Below are 24,660 nucleotides of genomic sequence, written 5' to 3' on the forward strand. Positions count from 1 at the left end.
CCGCGCTCCCCGGAGCCGCTCGCTCCCCGGAGCTGCGGCAGCCGCCCGCCCCGCTAACTCCGCGCCGGGGCATCTCCCCCGGGCCGGGCGGGCAGGGCGCGGGGGCGGCTCGGCCCGGAGGCGCGGGCCCGGGGCGGCGGAGCAGCGCGGCGCGGCCGGGACGCGCCGGGAGGGGGGAGAGAGGCGGCGGAGCGCCGCGGGGGCAGAGGGCGAGGGGGAGCCCCCCGTCCCCCGAGGCGATGCCCGCCGCGACGGGGAGCCCGGGAGCCCGGAGAGGCTGCGGAGGGGTAAGGCGCAGGCGGGAGGGGCGGGAGGCAGCGGTCCGTCTCCGCGACAGCCGCTGCGGGGGAGCCAGGCGGCCGCTCCGGGGAGAGGGAGGGCATCCTTTAACAACCCTTTTCCAAACGAGCCCCGAAGAGCTGCAGGCATTTACATTTTCACCTGTACTGTTTTAAAGGCCAGGGTGGCAATCAAATTGTGAGCGGGAGCCTGAACCAGCCTGAACGCAGAAGGGAGCCAAGACCTCCACCCAGCAAGAGATGGCTGAAGGGCAAGCGCGGTACAGTAAGTTGTTGACCATGGCCCAGTTTCCAAATCCTCTTTGTGACTGACAGTGCCAGTACCCTGCTCAGCCCCAGCCTGTGAAGCGCTGGAAAAAGCGTCCAGCACCTTCAGCTGCCTTTAGCTTCAGCGAGCTGAAGGTTGCTCGCCCCTTCCGAGGGTTCAGCATGGGGCCAGGCAGGGCTGAGGCCAACGTGCGGAACACCATGACCTGTGCCATGGCACAGGTCAAAGCGACCCCTTTGCCCACCACCCTTATCAATTGAACTTTCTTCCTTTTTATGCTGCATCTATTATATTAGCAGATTAAATGTCTTGTATGTAATAATTATAGACATCATAGCTCTAACTGTTACCACTGCCCATATTTTTTCCCCCAAGTTTCATGTCTGTCGACAGAGGAGGAATCAGTCGTGTGCTAGGAGCACAAGGTATAGACATGGTCAGATACAGACGATGACTCTTAAAATGGAGGGCTGATTCAATACACTTAACTAGTACTGTTGCAGAAGCTTAAGTGCCCTCAGTTCCACCCTCCTTCTCCAAATTTCCTTTACTATTATTATGTTGTGTTTAAGAGGAGCATTTAGTATGTTTCGGTATTAGTAAAGCTGGTTTGTTGCTCAACTTTAAGATGACCAGACATTTAAAAATAAACTCATTCATATACTCTGAAAACCTTTCAACCTTAAGCAAAAAATAAGGTGACTATATTTGTTGAAGATCAATCTGGGATTACAGAAAGTGGACCCTAATGCTCATCTATATAGTATGATTACCATATAATTCAGTTTCATGATTGTTAGTCTTACTTTTCATGCTGATACTATGTGTGCACGCATGCATGCAAGACAGTGAATGAGAGAAAGGGAGACACCTGCATTTGGAGCTCTTATGTGGTTCACTTTAAATGAAAGTTATTGCAGATAACAGGTACATTTTTTCTTGCACAAATATTCATTCCGAAAAAGTCTCAAACTCATCAGAATGTAGCAAAATGTACCCAGAATTTGACATTTTTCAAGGGCAAAGGAGAAACATCCAGCTATTCACTTCTCTCAGCCCAAACGTTTACTTTCCAAGCTGTGAGCCTGGGGATAATTCCTTGGAGAGGATGGATACAAAATACACAATACTTACTTGAAGCAGGCAGAGAGCCTTGAGGAAAATACAAAACACTTCACGGTGCAATAGATAACATCAGAAATATGGCTTCCCTTTAGCTGAGGTTCCACTGAGGCAAAGGGTACTTTTCTCACCCATCCTTCCACCAGCTGAACACAGTGAGAATCTAGGTGCTGTCACAAGGAAACATGAGGAACGTTTAGCCTGTCTTTGCTCCTGGTAATTAGTGACAGTTTTCAAACTTTTTTTTTAAGGTTTTAATAAGAGCAGTTGAACACCTTGTTTTTACTTCTATTAATACCACCTAATGGAAGCAACCAAGAATAAAGACTCATGAATAAGAATGGGTTAGATCCCTTGTGTTTGTGCTTTAAACGGGCAGTACAGTTGCGTGTGAGAATAAAGTTAATGGTAGAGGTTGTACCACCAAGTACAGCTTAAAAGTTTAGGTTTTGTTTTGATTTCAACCTTTGACTTTTGCTATCTGTTCTATGTGACCTTTCTTGCAGTTGGAAATTACTGGGGCAAATGCTATGCTCTTTCATCCTCAAGTTGTTGGAGAGGGTGGCAAGTATCTTGTTAAAATGGATTATGTCATCCATGCATTCCCCTGCTGGAAGGCCTTTCAGATAATGGAGTAAGTCTTGACAGGAGGACATGTACGGATTCATATTTAATTTAAAAATAATCTTGGAATAGCAACAGGACATTTACAACTTCATGCATCCTATCCAAATTAAATGATTTAGTGATATTTATCATAGTGATATACACACACCATATCACATAGCACAGATGAGTATGAAGGATTAAAACCCCAACGTGACTTCTCATTCATGTACAGACAGGAAATATCTGTCTATCATCTAGAACTGTGTGGCATAATGGAATACAAGCATCTTTTCACCCTTTTATATTTTTGTGAAAACAGCTGTTGATTATCATATAATTCTTTGTTCCTCAGCATTGCAAAGCAGTGCCATAAACTGTTTTCTGAAGACAGAATTTAGACCTTACTGCTTGAAAATATTCAATGGAAGTGACTTGAAATGAGCTCTTAAGGGGCAACTCAATTACAGCCTTACAAGGGCTGCTGCTGATGTAAATGTTCAGCGTCATCTCATTTAAATAACAATGCAAAAGTCAGGAACTTGAAAGGGATGGGGAGGAGAGTGAAAGGAATCATGCCTGGAAAAGATGTGTTAATTCCTCACATTCATATTTTATTCCATCAGATCACTTAGTAACGAGATGTTTCTCTCAAAGTACCAGTAGCTCATTTCAGGTTTTAATACACTATATAGGGCCTGATCCAAAATTATGTGAGGTTAATGAGTTCAGTGTGAATTACTTAAGATACATGACTTTACTGCAAGGAGCTTTCACTTACAGGGATTACCACTAGCATGCCACTTCAAAGTACTATTAATAATATAAAATTAATAACTGATCTGAAAGTTACTAAAGCAGGTTTACAGAATAGTGGTGTATCCTACCTCTATTTTATTAAAGCTTTAAATAAATCTAATGCTGTTTTCTCTGGCAATATCCAAACACATTACTTAGTTTGTACCTTTTGCTGAAGGTATGTGAGGGATTATTCCTAAATTTAATTTGCTTCAAAAGGCTAGAATTCACATTTCATAAGCTAAGAAGAAACAAGTCCAGAACATCTCTAAATAAAATATGCACTTTTATCTGTTCACTATGCCAGTACAGAGACATAATTATTTTTAGAACACAGGTTCTTATCACCTGCTTGTAACCTTTAAAACCTGCTTGTATACAGTTATTACAAGTTAGTTATCATGAAAAATAATGATTCCCTATGTTTGAGAAGTCACTGAAGACTTCTGTAACTTGAAAAAGTTCCATTATATAATGCGTACAACAGATGCTATACATTAAAACAAATGAAATAATACAAATGGCCTAATGGCCTGTGAAATAAAGGTATGTAGTTTGGAGTAGGTTTCTTTTTTTTTTTTTGTACTGACAGGAATTCATTATTTCATTTTAACCATAAAAGCTAGAAACAATGAAAAACTATGTAAGGAATTTTCAAAGGTCTTCACAGAGACCAAAAATGGTTAAAATTCAATATCCAACACTGGAACAGAAGGCTTGAAAAGCCCCACTGAAGAAAGAACAGACCATAGAGCAGCAGCATCTTAAGTGACAAAAATGATTCTCAATCACCTAAAAACACTTGTTTTCCACTCGGGCCTTCTGTCAAAGGCATCTAATCAAAGTCCATTCCCTTGTTACTTGATAACATGGGAAGAAATAAATTAATTGGTTTTCACCAAGTTACTTTTGCCTTGATTGGACAAACACATTCTTACAATCACATAAATTGCATTGCCAGCCCATAGACTGTCAAACAGAAAGGGTTAACCCATCAGCAGCACTAGGGCTTTTGGACCCTTAGCAAACCCTTTTCCTATGCCAAAATTACTCCATTTACTAAAATAAAACATAACTAGTTCTGAGCCCCATTCTCTGTCTAGAGATTTTAAAATATAAAAAACCCAGCTACTAATTTGTGTGCCATATGTCCCAATGATATTACAGAATGCATAAAAATAACAATGCATTATCAAGTTTTATTATTCCTTGGGTATTGTTTGCAATTTTGATTAGTTGCTGTCAGGTTGGCTATTGGAAAAAGCAAATATTTGTTTCGTACATCAAACACTAAGACAAAAGAAAATTACATCAAGCAAGGCAATCATCTTTTTTGTACATTATCTGGATACAACTTGTAAAGTTAATCTTTTGCTTTGAGTTTTCAATATGCCTTGTGAATAGAGGTAACTGGATCGGTTTCAGTAGCTGTGCAAATATTTTTTGCTCTACCTCAAGTGCCCTCTAGTGTGCAGTAACTAAGCAGGTTAAAGTATTTTTTCTTTCTTTTTCCTAACAGCCGCTGTTCTAAATCCCAAAGTAATGTGTAACACTGCTTTTCTTCTCAGATGAAAGAGAAATTCAGTGTTCACTGCATTAATTGTGTGGATACAAATGAATTGTCTCTTCTGTGTAAAATCACATCAACCCCTTTGCTGTCAAGTTTTTATTCTCAGTGGTATTAGTTAAATAAAGCCCAATAATTCTTCCGGACATTGTGCAAATGTTGTTGAGATACAAACAGTTCTCAATATTATGAGAATCAAAACAACAGTCTTCTCTATCTGCAAAAGGAAATTAACATATTCATCGGCAAAACATAACCCTAGAACAAGATTTAACAACAATATCCCTAATTATGCTTCTAGAGTTTTGTTGTTTGGTTGTGGGTTGGGACTTTTTTTGTGTGTGTGTTTTCTTTTTTTTAATATATTTTTTAAAGTGCTGGACACCACTGATAATTCTAGCTTTGAAAGTTATTTTTAGCTATTCTAGGCAAACACAAATACCCTCTAGAAATATTCTCTAGTTTGTAAAAAATGGAACTACTCTTATATAGACACACATTCTTTGTCAGCGAGTGATTGAATAAGGCTATAATGCAAATACTTTTTGTCATCAGTTTAGAAAATAAGTAGTTCTACATGAATATGAATAAAAAAAATACTGAGGCACACATGTAAGAAGTTCTGTGTGTTCTCATCTGTCCTTAACAGCAGGATTAATCTGTCCTTCTGTTATGTTGATATGCTTGGTCAAAATTCTGACATTACGTAGCTGGACAAATAGTGTCATGTCTGTCAGTGACAGGCAGTTGTGCACAGTGCTGCTCTTTGGCTGCAGGAGGCCATGCGCGCAGCCAAGCAGTTCCAGCTGTTTAACTGCCACATCAGCAAGACAGAAGGTGGCTGCATGACAGTAGGTAAAGGAGGAGGATGGGAAGAGCGAGGATGTTGGGAGGTAATAATCTGGAGAGGTAAAATTACAAGGTGCGGCTCCGAGAACAACGAATAAAAAAGTATCAGTGAACGTACTTGCAATAGGTAGTAGTTTAAATTCATCATGTTTCTAAGGGGCTCCCCTATATTTAAAAAGCAGATTTAACACTTGAGGTACCCACCTGACTTTCTCCACTGCACAAAAGAGTTAATGTGGCAGGGAAACCATTGAAGATTTTTTCCTGTTCCTCATTGCATTGTGGTCTGACTTCAGAGCTAAGTATTCACTCTCTAGCAAGATTTACCATAAAATCCCACGACAATAGCAACCTTAAGCATACTCTAAATAAACCAGATTTTTAATGTACTTCTCAGAGCTGATGTAATAGGGATGGGTGGATCCCAGGAGAGATGAAATGGTTGCATATACTAGAGATATGCTACAGAGTGAGAGAACTGAATCTTTTATAAGTTGTAAAATCAGTAGGACTTCCTATAAGTGGAAAGAGTAATCATCCCTGTATCTGAGTTAGGGCTGTGGTTGTAGGGCTGCGGTTTCCAAGTAAGGTGGTGAGAGAAGCCAGTAGGATTGTTTCCCGTTTGCTAGCTCAGACTCTTCCCTGCTTCGCGTGTTGGCTCTTTTGAATGTTTTTTTTTTTGTAACTTAACTATTCCTCATGCATTCCATTGAGAACACAGTTTTCTAACACGGTGTTGGCATATATATGAGGCTAACAGAAGAGTAAGCTAAACGTCACAGTATGCCAGTACACAGTTTTCTAACAACAGCTTATTTTAATGTGTCCTAATAGCCACACTGCACCCAGTCAACGCAATGGCAGTAATGCAACAGCTAGATTTATTCCAGAAACAGCAGCAAAAAAGACACTCTCATACTTGAGAGCAAGTACAGACCTCATGTACATGTTAGTAGGGGCTAGATAGGTCTTGGTGGTGATTTGGGAAAATAGACTGCATTCATTATCATCAGATTTGAGTAAAATTATCCAGACCGTGTTCAGCCCTCATCATTACAGTGCAGCGTATGGGTGAACTGCTATTACAGCAGTAGCAAAATGCACCTGCTATGGATGCTGCTGTAAAATAATGAAAGGAAAAAGCCACTCAGTGACAAGGATATCTCCTTGCCATAAAACGGATAATTTAAAAATTGACAGCATTCTGTTACCTCTGTTCTGAACAAGAAATCTAAGTTTAGACTAGCTCTTCAAGAAGCCAATTCCTTAACTACAGTAGAAATAATGTATCTTTGGTCCATGTGAAGGTGACAATGACAGCAGGTAAACAAACTTAAGGTAGCTGTAGTTACTAATAGAAGCAAAAGGAAAAGTAGCACAAGCCTCAGGTTTCAGCACATACCACCTGAAGAAACTCCCAGAAAGGCAGTTTTGCATACCCCATAACCCAAATCTAATAGTGACAGAAGATGAAATATGGCTGCTAGTCCAAGTCGTATTTGTTTTTCAATTCTGAACACAATGACAGATTAGGAGTATATGCTTATTTCAAAGTCCTTTTCTCTATAGATTTCTGGTTTGCTTCATTATTTAATTTAGAAGGTAAGTCAACATATTGCCCATAAAGTGTTTTTTTTCGTCAACTGCTGACATCGTAGTTTGGCAGACTGATAAAAAAAAAAGTTCTGGTACATATGTAATAAATATCGCTAATGAAGGAGAATATAAATCATTTAAATCCCCAGGACTTAATGCTGAAGTACTTTTCTTTTTCAGTAAGTAGTTAAAAAAGCAGAGTAAATAGACGAAGAATCATTTTACTGAAAAGAACTAGTTTTACTGCTAGTAATTTAGTGAATCAAGTAAATACCTCCTGAAATATGTATTCTACATTCATTTAAGAACTTTGATAGGCAGTGTTTACTGTTAAATAGTAGTCAAATAAAGTGAATAAGTATGTGAGACTGAGGTGCTGGAAATAATGTCCTCCACAGGAAACAACATGAAAACAATGTGGCTAATACTTCTGTTATCCTCAGCTTCTTTGCAATGCCTTTGAAGTAAAGAGACAGTAGTGAAAGGCAGTATTCTCCATGAATTACTTGCGTCAAGTAAGCCAACTGTGGCACAACTGAAGGAATAGTGGGGCCTGATTCACTGCTGTGCTAATTTCACTGATTCCAGCTTAACGCTAGAGTAACAGTGTGGAAAAAAGACTACCCATATTTTTATTTAAATTAAAATCTCTAATATTCATCATATATTTATGAGAATATATAACAAATAGTTGTGGCAAACATTGCATAATAAAGATAAAAGGGAAATTAACCTTGTGAATTTTTAAGCTGAAGAATAAAGACCATTACATTAATAAGACTTAATTATATCATTAAATATTTAAAATTATGTCCTCTAATAAATGTTTTTATTTAACATATTTCTTTTTTATCTTATTACTTTAGTAAAATGCCTTTAAGATATGAACAAAAACCCAACAGAGCTCTTTTGTTTTTTTGATACCCATGCAATTACAGAAGAAGCGAGAAGGGAGCCGTATGTTACCTCTTCAGCTCAAGGTCAACTTTCAGGACAGAACGATCTGTACTTCCACAAGCCTCAACATCCTACTTGGATGGGCTGGTGAGGGGCTGCATCTTTGTTAAGCTAGCACAAATAAAGCTCATCACCATCCACGTTTCTAGCATTCCGTCTAACATCTAATCTAACATCTAACCCTATTAAAAGGGTATGGAGGACAGTGTGTTCAAAGATCAGCTTCTACCCTGCACTGATGAGTCCTCCCTTGCTATCACTGACAGAAGACAGGTGTAGAAGCAAGAGTTGCAAACTGTCATGAAATCTTCAGGGAAGTCAGCACCTCACAAGCAAGAAAAAGAGTCACTTTGCTTGTAAAGGATTGGAGGGTACAAGCTTTGCAAGGAATACGACCCACCCCATCATTCCAGTGAATGTCACAAATTCTTTTCCTTACATTAATTTATCTCAGCTTATTCTCTCCAGACTTTTACTATTATTCTACAAAGAAAAATCCAAGGAAGAGTTACAGCAAAAAGCTTCTGAATCAAACCAAATGAACCAACAGTTCAACCCGCAACAACAAGGTTATAGTCCTACCAGAAAGAAATTTTTCTCCAGCACACCTCCAAAAGTTTTAGTGTCTCCCTGTAATGGTGGCACTTCAAAGTAACATTTATGTCTCTTCAGTATACCCCAGTTGTGCTTTCTGCCTTGGCTGTGCATATGAACCATACACCCAGGCAGTCTGCATGTCTCAGCTTTCCACTGAAAAACTGCATTATATGCACTTGCAGAAACACTGATTAAAATCAAATGGCAAACACTAACAAATCAAATCTAACTCATCAGCATTTCAGATTTATCAGAGACTACAATTTAATGACGCTTTAGTGCAAATTCTCTTCATTTACAAGCACACAAATGAGGCCCTATTTGTTTAGCTATTGTGCTTTTTTTCCAGTTAAGCCATTCTTTGTTTACCACAGTAATACTTTTTCTGATTTAATCCTCACAAATTCTTGTTTATTTTTTGTAATATTCTTTTGACTTGTCTTCTGTAGATTGTGTGTTTTGTTACTATGATTGTCTTCCCACTATTCCTCACCATTTCCCACTCATCTATCCATCATCACCCGTACTGTAATTACAGAAATGTTATTTGCTGGTAGACAGATGCATAGGGTTGCTGGCAGGCGTATTACTATTACGCAGTGAAAATACTGTGCAGAATATTAAAGAATCATATGAATCAAATCTTAGTGAAAGAGTATTCTTGAGAGTTATCAGAAAGATTGAACTAAGTCTGGTTTGCTTGTTTACACATTGGGCAACTCATCTAAAACTAGGTAACATTTATTTACTTTTGGCAGCTAAGAGTGCCCTGGAGATACAGTCTTCTAATTAACATGCATGATGCTGCAAACATAAACAGGGATATACACATATTCCATTATGTATAGCTGCCAGTCACATTGTTACAGTATTCTTTTCTTCCTAGTGCACAAGTAAAACAATGCTACAAAGCAAACAAGCACTGAGCTTTCACTTCAGTACCTGCCTAATAAACAATCTCCTGGAAATAAGGTATGACATTATTTGGAATAGTTACCAAAAAAAAAAAAAAAGGCAAGTTTCCCAGCAGTGTCATATCCTACCACTTCATTTAACCAAGGTCGGGAAGCAGCAGAAATAACAAGCGAGCTTCCACTAGCGTTATGTTTTACTTTGCCTTGAAGTTTCCACACATAAAGCATCTGTTTCTAACTGACAAAGGTTCAGAAGAGTAAAAAGTGACACCATGCTTACAAATAAGCTTAATCTGCAGAAAAAATAAGGAATAATATCTATACTATGGGTCAAACTGATGACCACTGAAACACAAGGTAAAGCGGTCTTCCTAGGCACATGTACAAACCAGCACAGTTAAGGGACTGCTGAAAATGCCCTGGCAGCTGCTTATCAGCTGTGTCACCACTAAAATCTCACCCGGGTGCATGTTTCAGTGATGTACAGTAGCACATATAGCGTAAAAGGGTCCACTGCCACATCTTCCTTCTATGTTTGTTAAGTTCACAAAGAAAATGAGAAAGATACTGCCAACAGAGACAAGAATGCTGGAGCCACCAAGCCAAAGATGCTTTCCCATGGTAATTCTGCCTTTCACTACAGTGCAAGTGGACAATTCTCAGCAGCATGCCCCAAACTCTCTCTGCCCCCCCCAGGTGCTAGCCTCATAACTGATATACAGGTGTGCATGTATAGGGGTAAATGTGCACACGTGCTTATATAAACTGCTTCTACCATAGAGGTTTACAAATGCTCAGTACATCGTAAGATCTCTTCTGAAAAGCCAGTGACTGCTGTGATTGAGAGCAAGGCAGGATGTATCATTTGCCTCATAGTTCAGCCCAGACATGTTTGGACGGGTGTGTGGTTTTCACACAAAGCTCTCTGTTAAAGTGCCTTCACACAGACTTATAGTCTCCACACCACAGTTCACTGCACACCCTTACCCTGAGTTATCTCATACATAATTTAAATGTTTAATGCAAAGCAAAGCTAATGTTAACAATACATATTTTTGAAGACTGACAGTATAATGCTTTATTTCCTAAAGGAATGACTGGAGTAATCTATAAGCAAATGTAAACTCAAGTAACGCTGTCTGAACAGATATAAATTGTGCTCATCCTTGAGAAATCTTAAAAGTGCATGCCTAGTTGAGAAGGAGGAAGGGATGCAAAGTGCAATTTACTGTGTGGTTTTCTTTCTGATAAGGTATTAAAAGCTGCAGTGCAGTCTCTCCTGTATTGGTATTAATGATACCTTTGGAACAGCGATGTCTTTGATATGTATTGTGCGCTGCTGACTGATGGCTCTTTCTAGCCTAGAAAGGTACTTTGTCTTAGCAGGTTTGTGTGGGCTGAGAGCAGGGGCCACAAGGATGTTTTCAAGTTGAGAATTTTAAATTAATATAAAGTATCACATCATTAAAGTTGAGATAGTAATACCCTCTAAAGTTACCCTAAACTTTCTTTGTCCATGCAGGAAATTATTAGATATTCATTCATTCTGGATATTTTTTATTGCTATTCATCCTCGAAGTCAGTGGTTGAGAACCCACATGATCAAGAGCAGCGACAGCAAAATTATCCTCTGTACACATTCTCTTGCATACTTGCTGCAAGGGCCTCCAGATTCTTCTATAAATGCTCAGAAGCAGCAATTCTGTTTATTGTGTGATTAATATCTTCATTATCAAAACACGGTATCTTTCACATACAAATTGATATGATACTGAAAAAAGGATTTAGGGAAGGGGAATTATTTATGAAAAGGAAAAAGATAATCCTAAAAGATTAATTTGTGGCATGTCTTTTTCTTAACCTGTATTATAACCTCTGTCTATAATAAGCATATATTAAATAAACAACAACTTGCAAACTGATTCCATATTTTCTTGTCTATTGCTTTCACCATACTAGTAATACTTAAAACAATTTTGTGTAAGAGAAGACTCGTGTTCTGCTGTAAGATTTTAACTATGCCATCTGAAGTGTGAGTAGTGGTTAAAAGCACAAAAGTTTGGAGACAGAAGAAAAAATTCGGCTGGGGTAGAGAATCCGATGGTTGTTAGGAACTGAAGGCTATGAACACCTCAGCTGGTTAATAATCAGTGTGATTTCTAGTGGAGAGCTGTTTACTCTGCAGAACCACTTTTGCACTAGCATTGAGCATCAGCCATCTTGGCAGCCTCAGAGAGGAAGAGGCCTCTGGACTGCAGGCTGAACTCCGTGGCCTCGGGAACAGCCTCTTGAGGTCACGTTTGAGAAACACCAGCGAGGCAACACGAGAACCAATCGGTGCTGCTGCCCACACCAAACCTGTGCTATGAATAGACAGCTTCATTCTCTAGGCTTGTCAATCTGTTACCAAGAAAAAAAATAGAAAGGAAAATTGAAAGATTATGATGTTATCTTTTCCAAAAATAGAATTTCAGTCATCCTGGAGAAGTGCTGTGCTTGGGTATTTTCACTCAAGTTCTGCAGTCTGCTGACACCTCCACCAGTACTGAGCTTGCTTTTGGTACTGCTAAAGGTCAGAGCATCAGGGAGGTGGGGGGATACCTCCATTTAAACGACCATAAGAAAATGTCTTCAGAATTAGTGTGAAACAGAAAGAATTGAAACAGTCTTTTTATGTCTCTCTGCTGTTGTTGACAACACTAAAACTAATAACTATTCCATTATTCAGCATTGTCTCAAGCTTATAAAAGGCCACTGGTTAGTTCCTAAAAAAGGATGCTTCTGACTGAACCAGTCATTCAGGTAGCCTGGTTTCTTATCTTTCTGAGCTAACATGGAAAACAAAGGGTCACAGACTGCAAGATGTAGAAAAGACTAGTGGAAAACAATCTAAAGGAAAAAGAAAAAGAACCCCTAAGTCTCAAATATTACCTTCGAGAATGAAGATAAACTAGGGAATGCCACTATCCACTTTACTTGGAAAGAGAGTTCAATGACATCAATATAAATTGGAAGAAAATCGTCTGGTAGGAAAACAAAGAAAGAGACTAATTTAGTTCTCAGGGCAAAGCAAGGAATAGTGATGGTAAGTCCGACCCTGTAAGGTGCCGAGCACCACATGGTAGCCTACAAGCAGAGAGTGCTCAGCACTTCTGAGGGTCAAGCCTTTGGCACTCTAGCATTTCAGATTCAGTCTCTCTATAGATTACGATTGATCTCCCCTGTCTCTGGATGAAAAAATAAACAAACTGTAACCTTGAAATTGTCATCCAAACCTGGAGTCCAGCCAAAATAGCAGAGACAGAATCCCCTTGAGAAGCAGAACAGCAACCCCAGAGGTCACTATTGATGCATCGCATAGAAACAGTAGATTTTGATACAGCAAGGACTTAAATAATTTTTATTCAAGAACTAAAAAGTGTAATAACATTTTTCCCCCCTGAAATGCAGAATTGCATCCATCTCCATTTAGACAGAGATACTCAGAGGGTATCTTAGTATCCCTGTGCACAAAGGCACGTTTGGAAGCTGTGCAGTTATAGAAGACAACATTCTTACTCTGTGGCACTAGGACAGCGTTTTGCTACCCTCTCTGTTGCTTTTGGGAACAGAAGGCATTGCCAGCAGCTTCAAAGCTGTACAGAGGAAGCAAGCCATATTCAAGCTAGGAATGGCACCAGTCAGCTCTCCAGGAGAAGGGATAACAAGCAGTCAACCTTTTATGATCCACTGCAAAACAAATTTGTTTGGACTCTGGGGTGTTTTTCTGCTTTAGGTGAGGCAATATTCTGAATTCAAATGAAGAAAGAACTCAAGCATGCTGTAGGTTTTTTCCTCAAAAGCCTAAAACTCTACTTCAGGTTTGCTGAAACTGAGGAAAGCAAAAAACACAATGATATTTCAAATGCTGATGCTTAAACATAGCTCATGGCAACGTGTTCATTGCATATGAACTCCTTGCTTATAATGGGGCAACACCCAGCAGACACCAAGCAAATGTGCAACTGTACAGAAGGATGCACTCTCAATTCCCAGTGGTTAACCAGATCTAAAATTCCAGACATTTAAGCTCCAGACCTGCAGAATATCAGTCAAAAATAAGAAAAACAGTAAAAGTAAATGGGAAACCATGCAACAGTGTACATTATATATAATAACAGCCACAAAAAAAAAGTAAAATGAGAGGCCCTCAGACATTCAGCCAAGGGAGAAGTACTATATAAATAGGAATAAACCAAAAGAAACAAGTGTTTTGAAAGAAAGTGCAAGGAATTTGATTGCTCTATCAGTTACTATGTTGGTTATGCAGTACACCTACCACGAATGCATTTTATTATCTAATATTTATCACTTTTGACGGTCACAGGTGTTCCTACTTCGAAAAGAGTTTAGCAAATGCCCCTAACTGTGTGACATCTGGATACTGTCATCACACTAACAAGAAGCAACTTTTGCCACTAGGCTCTGCTCTGGCAGATGTGGTTTTACTGCCACTCTTCATTTCCTTCCCTGTTAAAATGCAAAACATTAGCTTTTAGTTACAAATAGACATAACCTCTTCTTTTTTACATCATGAAGTTAGTCAGATCCTTCTACACTGTTAGTCCAACCAAAAAAAAATTAAATTAGAAAAAAGTTCTACTTGGTAGAATACTGGGTCATATTCTCAAGCAACATAAATTAAAGGCCACGGAACTATTACCCTCAGCAAGTTTGCTGATGACACAAAACTGGGAGGAGCGGTAGATACACCAGAAGGCTGTGCTGCCCTTCAGCGAGACCTGGACAGGCTGGAAAGTTGGGCAGAGAGGAACCTGTTGAGGTTCAACAAGGGCAAATGCAGGGTCCTGCATCTGGGGAGGAACAACCCCATGCATCAGTACAGGCTTGGGGCGGACCTGCTGGAGAGCAGCTCTGCGGGGAGGGACCTGGGAGTGCTGGTGGACAACAGGTTGACCATGAGCCAGCAGTGTGCCCTGGCTGCCAAGAAGGCCAAAGGGATCCTGGGGTGCATCAAGAAGAGTGTGGCCAGCAGGTCGAGGGAGGTTCTCCTTCCCCTCTACACTGCCCTGGCGAGGCCCCATCTGGAGTACTGTGTCCAGTTCTGGGCTCCCCAATTCAAGAAAGAGGAGGAGCTGCTGGAGACAGTCCAGTGGAGGTCTACGAGGATGGTGAGGGGACTGGAGCATCTCTCCTACGAGCAGACGCTGAGGGAGCTGGACTTGTTCAGCCTGAAGAAGAGAAGGCTGAGAGGGGACCTAATAAATACTTAGAAATATCTGAAGGGTGGGTGTCAGGAAGATGGGGCCAAGCTCTTTTCAGTAGTGCCCAGCGACAGGACAGTGCCCAGTGCCCAGCAGTGGACACAAACTGAAGCATAGGAAGTTCCATCTGAACATGAGGAAGAACTTCTTCCCTCTGAGGGTGACAGAGCACTGGAACAGGCTGCCCAGGGAGGTTGTGGAGTCTCCCTCTCTGGAGATATTCAAGACCCGCCTGGACAAGGTCCTCTGCAGCCTGCTGTAGGTGACCCTGCTTCGGCAGGAGGGTTGGACTAGATGACCCACAGAGGTCCCTTCCAACCCTTACCATTCTGTGATTCTGGGATTACAATTAACACTTTTTGTTAAGTATGCTTAGCATGTTTTCCATGTTGCTAAGAGTGTTTAATTAAAAAAAAAAAACCAAAAAACCTACAACGCACTGAGAAAGGAAATGGAAAGTTTTCTGTAAACCTGCAGAGAGAAGCTGCTGCTTTGAGGAAAGGCAGAATCAAGCTTAAAATATAGTCTGCAAAATATTTTTCATAAAAACCTAAAAAAAAAATCTTCAGAAACTCATTGTTTCTGGAACCATATATGTAGCTGAGTAAAATTATCATATTGGTGAGTCCCAAAGAATGTAAGTTTTATCCAGCTGCTCAGGCACTAAGGGCCTGTGTCAGTGTGCCGTGGGCTCCTTGGGTCTTCCTTTGGCCAGGAAGGACGCTTTGGCAGTTGGCTTTTTATGATGTCTAACTGGTCCTCTGCCAGCGACTTCATGATTTCATTAGGATTTCATCTCGACAATAATCTAACACTGAGCAAACTCCCCAACCCCAGATCCAAGCTGCCTCATGGCTGCCTGTCTGCATAACCCAGCAGATCGAAGGGGGGTTACTACAGCTCAGAATTGGGTGCTTGCTGCAGTTCAGGGAGTCTCATCAAACAGTGTAGGGTTTTGCAAGATTGTTTTGATGCTGGAAACCTTTTTCCTGATGAAATCAGCTTTGTTGGAATGAGAAAATGATGGAAGACATCTAAAGATTTTTTGCAGGAGGGTTTTTACCAACTTGCATTTTATTATTATCTCTTGCAAAAGGAAACAGAAGTACAGAAACAGAAGCTAAAAAGCTATACCAAAAACGTGCTTAGATAAACAATTATCTGTCTTGGATGACTGTCCCATTTGTAACATGTACTATGTTTTACTACAATTAGCAGAAAAAGACAATGGAATCAACAAGTCTATGATTCATGCACAACCCACCAAAGAGATCTCAATCCAGAGTGAATAAAGGCAAGAGTATTATGAAGTCAGAAAAAAATTATAGGATAATGTTTAACTAAACAAAATAGTACAGTTTGTATATTACTAAAGATGGACATAAAATTGCATCTAGACATTTTTGAAAGTGTGAACATCAAGGATTGAACAATACACAACAGGTCTTGGAAAATTCCAGTTTTATGTAATCTATGTCAGATCAGACAACCTATATTGACAGGGATATAAATTCTATGCTCTGATCCGAAGGGGTTTTTGCATAATAAATTACATAAAGCTCTTTACACTTCTGCCCAATTCTGTACAAAATTAGGCAACTGATAATGATAAGTTTTAAGAGCATCAGTGTTCTAAATTAAAGGTTTTGAATAATGGTCAGCATGCATCTCAGCCATATTTCAAACTTTTGGCAGACCATCTGACAAGTTCACAACTTTTGAGCAAGGCTTCTATTATGGTTCATCATTATTCTTTTGTTCATCTCATACCTATCAATTTTGTTCATCAAAACCTAGGGCTTTTTAAAATGTGCATGAAGCTTGGCATGTTGTGTGGGTCATTTATGGAAATCAAGAACATGATTTAACATTAATATACATAAAAATGACTAGAAATTATACACCACAAATCCAGAACAGTTTGTGTCTTTCTAAATTCCATTGTACAATAGAAAGCATTTTCTCATTGAGGGAGAGAAAAATTCAGGTGGAAAAAATATAATTACAAAATGGAAATCTAGCCTAGTTGAAGCTATGTAGTATATTAGTGTTATTCTCATCACAGTAGGGTATTGGTAAATAAGACTTACATCTATGAATGTTAATTTTTCAAAGCAAAAACTAGCACCTTACTTTAAATGCAAAACTAACTCCTATGTGTTTCCAAGTTCTGGTAAAATTTACTGCAGAACTATAGCACCACCACGTAAGGTATGATCCTTGCTTTTATAAAGACTGAAGCAAAGAGTAGTCACTACATTAACTGAAAATAAATGCAAACACTATGGAAAGTTGTTTTCATTATTTGGGAACAGCTGAACAAAAGACATTTGGAATGCAGCAGTGTCTCACTAATTAGGGCTATAGCCATGTCTCTATCAGAATAGGGATCTCTGCAGAGAATGCAGCTGTTTGACACACTGAACAGCACTGTAATGTGGTGTCCTGGTTATGGCTGGGACAGAGTTAATTTTTCTCTCAGTAGCTGCTGTGTTTTTGATTTGGAACCAGAAGAATGTTGATAACGCTGATGTTTTCAGTTGTTGCTATGAAATCAAGGACTTTTTCCAGTGTCCCATGTTCAGCTGACAAGCAGCTGTGCAGGAGCTGGGAGGGAGCGCAGCCAGGCAGCTAGCCAAGCTGGACCATGGAAATATTCCATACCATAGACGCCATGCTCAGTTTATGAATTGGGGTTGGCCAGGGGTCAGGAATCCCCTGTTTTTCTGTGAATCTCCCTCCCCCCCGCCTGGAGTTCAAAGTTTTCCAGGAGTTTGGTCTTTTTTGGGAGTTCTGCGAAATTTGCAAAACCTGCAAGTTCTGGGTTCCATGGTCGCTGCTTGGGGACTTGCTGCGAATCAGTCATCGGGTGGTAAGAAAACTTTATTGTTCATAGTATGTTTTCCATATTCATTACTATTATTTCCTTTGCTCCTTTATTAGACTGTCTTTATCTCAGCCCGTGAGTTTACCCTTTTGTCCATTTCTCTTTCCCATCCTGTTGCAGAGGAAGGGGAGGGGTGAGCGAGCGGCTGTCTAGGGCTTACTTGCCAACTGTTGGGTTGAACCACAACACACGGGAGAAGTGAAAATTCTTCTTTTTTATTGAGTTTTGGAGGAAGATCACCCATTGAGCATTCAGTACATTAAGGACAACAGTATCTCTGTTAGAACAAATCCATCCTTTGAGGCAGAGGGAGGGTGGTGTGTGTGCTTTTTACAGTGCATATATCTTTTACATTCAGATCCAGATGCATCCATGCTACCTGTAGTTGCACAGCTCAAATGCAAGCCTATTCCAACCTTTAGTGCAATATTTGTTATTGCAAATAACAGAGCTTCCCCATTTTGTGATGCAGTTTGCTCTAGACTGGAGCCAGAACAGAAGCTGCTATAAAAAGAATGCATCATCAGAGTCCAGACTTGACTGCATAACATGATGGTGTAGATTAGTCATGATACTCCAGATTATTAGAGTTTAGTGCTATGCTGTCTTTGCCACCATTGATGTATCATAACTATTCTTGTTGAACTTTTTGCAGAGATTTTGCTCCATAGCTAAATTGCAAAGATTTGTGTGCAACAAGGAACCAGCACAAAAAGAACACAAATTCTACGCTTCTCCCATGCCACGATTAGGTCGGAATTTTGCATTTACGAAGATTTTCTAAAGCTAATACAGTTGAAACTGGACACAAGACAGCACACCATATATCATACTAGCAATAGTAGCCTAGCACACATTCCGTTGTCTCATTTTATCCTTTCAAAGATGCAGTCAAGTTGTCCCCTTTACTTTCTTCCCATTTTTGCCTTTGTATTTAGCTCTCTGTATCATTAAAAAGCTTGGAATATGAGCAGAGGGGATGACATAAAATAATCTATTAACTGGGTACATTTAGGAAGCCTTTTGTCCTGCATTATTGCTCCTTCCAGGCTTCCACAGTGCATCAGTCTCCTACAGCTATTTTTTCCTTGTGTGTAACCTGCACTGGCTTTACTGCACTTCTGTTTTGCATCATCATCACAAAGACTACCTCCATAAGAAAGAAAAAAAAAAAAAAAAAGGCTTTATAACAGCACCATCAAATACATTAACACTCTTCACTGTGTGAAACACACCTAGGAAGTTGCAGACCACATTCCAGTGCAGGACAGCTGTAGCAGAGCCAACAGGAAAACTAAACCAGTTACCTGCCTTGGAGCTCAGGCACCAAAGACAGATGATTACCTGATTGCTCTCTGAATAGCAAAGCACAACTGAACATAAATTCCCTAGCTTCTATCCACTGGATTGCAGATTTCAGATATGGCTTTTCTGTATAGAGACCTACTGCTCAAATACTGCATCAGCAATATGTAAGAGGTTTTACAGACCCTTATGCCATCTGCACTGCTTGGCCCTGATCTCCTCCCTCCTCAGCATGATCAACATGCAGTGCCATACTCCCGAGCGTACCAGCATCTGACTATAGCTCACTCACTCAAACTGGCGGCTCACAGCCAGTACAGGGTGAAAACTGAATAGCTGGGGTGCTGCACTTGGGCCACAGCTGAATGGTGCTGTAGCCCGGCCTACTGGCACTTCTGCCCTGGTTGCTTAAACAAAACGCGTCTTGCTTTCCAGGCTTGCATTAGAAGTTTAGCTCAAACACTATCCTTATCCAAAAACGATCTCTGCTGCAGTAAAGCCTCGGGCTGTAATGAGATTGCCAGGGAATTGCAAACAGCCTTTTGCAATCCTGCTATTACCCAGGCGCTGCCAAAGGGACTCCAGGCCTCTTCACAGGCTCATAAACACACTTGCAACTAGAAGGGGCCACGCAGCATTTTAGCCACTGTTGCAGGCAGTACCAACCTCATGCTTGCTAGGACGTCGCTGTGATTAATTTAACTTAAATTTGTGATGCAGCAGAATGACCAACAGATTTTGGAGTGAAACTGCGCTGCTTCCACATCAGCACTTACTCTGACCATGCCAGAAGCGGTGACAGCCCTGCCTCTTTGCGGGTGGGAGCCCCCCAAGGCCCGGCGAGCCCCCAGCTGCCACCCGGGAGGCCCTGCTTCATTGCTGAGCAGAGGGGCTTCCCTCTGACTGAAGCGCTGTGCAAAGCTAGAACAGCTCTAACAGCAGTGCTTCTGCTGTTTGGTGCTGCTCTCTTTTGTGCTTTTTTAAAAAGTGTGCACCTGATTTGACGTGTTGGATAGGGGTGCCTCCCTTTTTCCCCAGCATCAGAGCCTGCCTACAAACACAAGGCTAAGTTGACGCAAAACTGTCAAGAAGTCTGTAAGGCTGCTAATGTCCAAATCAATAGCTTTGCACTAGCATCACTGTGAACTAAGTCAGCACACCAAAATAACTTTTACTGAAAATGTTTCCTCATTCACACCTGATGTAGTGATTCAGACTTGCTAATCCATGCATACAGCACATACCCTACATCCTCTTTACACAACACCTCAGTTTCACAGACTAGCTCTGATTACAGGAACTTATTGCCCCATATATGAGTACAAAAGAAAAAACAAGAGAAAACTCTTTCAAGAGACAGTGTAATGAGATTCTAGCAACTTGTTTCTGCTTCCCTTGATCTAACGTATTTTCCTATTTCTTTACACACACTGACTTCGACTCTCAGACTCAGAAGACCAGAGTCAGAATTGATGTGTAGAAGGTAAGTCACATATCTTTAAACAGCTATTGAAGTTAGTTCTATCTTTATATCCAATATGTTATTTAGTACCAAAGTAAATACACTTTGGAGTGTGTTCTTGTGAGTTAGGTACTGATGAAGTTTTTTGACAAACAATATTTTACGTTGTTGGAAAGTGTGTTACATTTTCAATCTTCCTAAAGAATGCAAAGAACATGTAAGTTACATTATAAAAGTTGAACAAAACCCCACAAATATTTAAATCAAACTTACAAAAAAGATACAGCAAACAGCTGTAGATTATTTTCTTGGATATATTTGCTGTTAGTATTAAAAAATTCTATAGTTTCAATAATATACCAAATTACATGGAAAAACCCACTTTCCTCAAAGGACAAATATTGCTGGAATTTTCCTGAAATGGTGGGTGTGTGCTGATAGAGAAAAAGAATAAAAACACCACAAATGCTGACCACCTCCTTCAAATTTGGTATACCAAAGTGTATGGTTTCACAAACATGAGAGGTCACCATTCCTTGCACAGAAAATAGGGAGTTCTATTCTGAATTCAGTACTGCTCATAAAACTTCTGATTTTGGGCTACGTAATATGTAAAATCCACCTCCTTCAACATGTACCATATAGAAGGAGGAGGAAAAACAAATAATAGAACTATAGCTCTGCTTTTCATTTTGTTTTGTAACAGCAAAATACATTACCAAGAAATAATCCTGCAGTCTGCTATACTGGCTCTCTTATCTATTTTTGTTTAGGTGTTGTTGAAATCAACACCTTCTATCAGGGTAAGAATTTCTGTTTCATTTGTTTGCTCATTAAGAACAAGAAAGTGCGTAATCCAGAAAGGCTTGATGTACAGATGAAACTGTCAAGAGCAATACCATTCTAACAGAGTAGTTTCTCAAATGTGATAATTACTATTTATTTTATAGGCTTACACATGACATGCCATTATTAAAGTAACTCCCACTTCAGCTTTTATTATTAACCACACTTTTCAATCTCTTGTCGACCCAAGCAAAACTGTATTTTTCCACACAGCAACAACAAAAAGCTAACACTCAATGTTTACTTTACCAGGAGTTATTCTCAAAGCTATTTCCACATTTTAAAAGGTGCCTCATTTGAAAATACTGATGGCATCCATTAGAGATTGAAATTGCCCTTTAGAACAGACTGGATAAATCACCACAGTGCATGGAAAACCAGTAGGACTTTCAAAAGCATTTGGAGCCAGTCCAGCTGAGTTCCCATACAGATCAATGGGGGTTTTAACACCACTTCCCAGGACAGTAGCAATCAGAAGGAAAGAGCCATGTAGCTGCTTCAATGCAGAATTCTGTTCCATTACATCAGACAACTCTGGGGACTCCACAGACCTCCAAAAAAATCTGTACCTGGCACAGCTGTGTCAATCTACAATTTTATTCAGAAACACACTAAGTAATCTCTTTGTCAATGCTTCATGCAAGCAGATTGCAGTCTGTCATAGGTCCCTACTCAGTATGTTTTGGCTGCAGATCCTCTTTCTAGCCATTGATTGTTACTACCTCCTTTATTATTTATTTTTCCATGAGTATGAAGTGATGACCTGTCACAATTTTGGTTTAAGCTAGTGTTCTCCTGAATGGAGGCAATACAAATGTGCCATCACCTACAAGCAGGAAATGCAGACACACTAAACTACTTCAAGCCACCAGGACTAAGTGTCACTCTTTCCTTTACCTACATTAAGGGATCTGCCACATCATACTAGGGCAGGAGAGCCAGGGGAGGGTGGTGGTGGAAACTGAACCTCAAAGATTAAATTGTCAAATTCAGATTAAATTAAAAACCCAATAACCACAACACTAGAAAGTATCTCTTGCAGGAAAGAAAGAAGTAGGAATGGAAATCCCATGGATTGGATGAGAGGGGAAGAACAATCATAAAAAGGACCAGCAATAGTTAATAACAGGAGGAGAAGTGAACATGCTGGATTGTGTCCAATGCAAAGTGAGCAAGGAAAGAGTTCAAGACGACCAAAAAAGTCAAAGAAATAAGTCCAGAGACTACACCTGAGCTTTGTAAAAAGAAAGAGAGATGAGATCAGAGAGTCTTACAGACTTTGAGATCTCACCTGACGTGTGAAATAAGTGTTCTTCCTCAATGATTTTATACGTATTTGTTACATGGGTGGTAGATTTTTTGATCATAAATGCTTTCAGAGATGCAGTGCCGTGGCAAAGCACACTAAAAAACATCACAACACGATATGCTTAGCAGAAAGCACTGGATTTTAGGGGATTTTCACTGCACATCTTCAAAAAGCACAACTTGCTAAAAAAGTGATGAGATCCGTTGGAGATTCCAATAATATAGACAGCACACATATACCACACAATCAACCCTAAGATTTAGACAGGCTGCTTTCTCCTTGACAAACACTTCTCTCTCATTAATAGGACAGCATCAGTCTTGATGATCCCACTGCTTTTTTCCCCTCCCACATGTCAAACGGCACACACAGTCGCACACTGTTGTTCCTTCATGCCTACGGTTTTGACAAACATACCAGTATTTGTGTACATTCAAATTTTCCCATAGTGGTAGAGTTCCTGAACAAAGGAAAAGTAATGAATATAAAAGACCTGCACACTAGGCTAAGAAAATGAAATATCCTGCAAAATTTTGCTACAAGACCATAGACATTAACACGTTCAGTTACTGCCAGTAACAGGGGAGATGACCAGCATTCACCCACTGATGTTTATATGACTTCTTTGTTCATTTCCTTCTTTAGATGCATATCTTTGCTATACTTGTTTTGATATGCTTTTAGTCTAGTCAAATTCTGCTGCTTTTTTTCAGTAATTGAAAGTCATACTAGAATTTTTAACAATGTTAATTTTTGGTGAAATAACACTTTTTTGTCTGAATTACTATAATTAAATTCAATGCACTCTTTATTGCAGCCTATCATCTAGATGGCTCTGCTGAAGAAGTGGCAAAGCTAATACAATATACAAAGATGAAAATTACCAGTAGATCTGATATTAAGTGATTGAAGACTTCCCTCACCCCACCCCCAGATAAAATGCAGTATCCTCAAAACTAGCACCTATATTCTGTGATACAGAAGAAAGCAGAGATTTGTAAACCCTTAAGAAGCACCTCTGATGTTTAGGTTTTTATACTCCTTTGATCATAGATTAGTTGCTAAAATGCAGAAGAAGAATCGCTTACTGATACACAATGAACTTTAAGAACTAACATGGAAAAAAAGCCCCTAAAATATTCAGATTCATTGTCCACCACACAGCTGAAACAGAACTCAATTTTAAGCATGAATAAGTAGAAAGCTAATCTATCATTTCACCTAAAATATTTCCTCAATTATCTTCTTTATTTAATGGAAGGGAATATGATAAACAGGTCTCAAATGAGCATTGGCATGTTCTGCTATGAATTTCATTATACCATTGAATTCTAATGTTTCAGGAGAGGTGTCACATAGAGCTTAATTAATATTCACCAAAAACGGCAACTGTAACACAATTCAGAACAGTATATAACACCCATCTCTTACTGCATTTGTCAGATTGCATTGTGAGACACGCTGGAGTCTGAAAAGTAACATAGAACTGTCTTGATTCTCCATTTCTTACTTAATTTAAAAAGTATTTAGCTTTTTTTTAAACAAGACATCCTAGCATAAAATCACCATAGTGAGAGATAAATGGTAGCCATTATGGGACACAGAAATGGGATGTAACTTCCCAAGACTCAGTTTAAGGGGAATATTGAACCGAGTTGATAAGTGTTTTTCCTGTGCAAAAGTAGAATTCTCTCCATATACAGAAGTCATTTGTAGAGGATGGGGACAAAAGCGGATTGCTGTAATAAACAGAAGAGAAAAACGCTGAAGTAAACAGGACTTGTGGATGTGCTGAAGGAGCCGAGTACATTATAAGGAGTTAAAAAACAGCGGTTGTGTACTGTCAGCCAGCGCATGGACAGCATGTAATCAGCAGCCTCATTGGCTGACCTGATGTGTGACACGGCTACGGATCGGAGAGCAGCAGAATAGAGACCCTCATGCAAATAGCTGCCTTAGTGGAGTATAAAGTTCCCAGGGAACTAATGCCCGGGTAAAGATGTATCAAGCACTG

At 39.8% G+C, this 24,660-nt stretch overlaps 1 long non-coding RNA gene across 1 annotated transcript; it reads left to right on the forward strand.

Annotated features, from left to right (window-relative positions):
- Positions 1-177: 177 nt before the first annotated feature.
- LOC142362845 (uncharacterized) lies at positions 178-24,660 on the forward strand. Its single transcript, XR_012765317.1, has 4 exons — positions 178-287; positions 458-564; positions 20,477-20,512; positions 23,464-24,660. It is a non-coding gene; the product is annotated as an uncharacterized LOC142362845 (long non-coding RNA).

Source organism: Opisthocomus hoazin, chromosome 12 (genome assembly GCF_030867145.1).
Source record: "Opisthocomus hoazin isolate bOpiHoa1 chromosome 12, bOpiHoa1.hap1, whole genome shotgun sequence".
NCBI lineage: Eukaryota > Metazoa > Chordata > Aves > Opisthocomiformes > Opisthocomidae > Opisthocomus > Opisthocomus hoazin.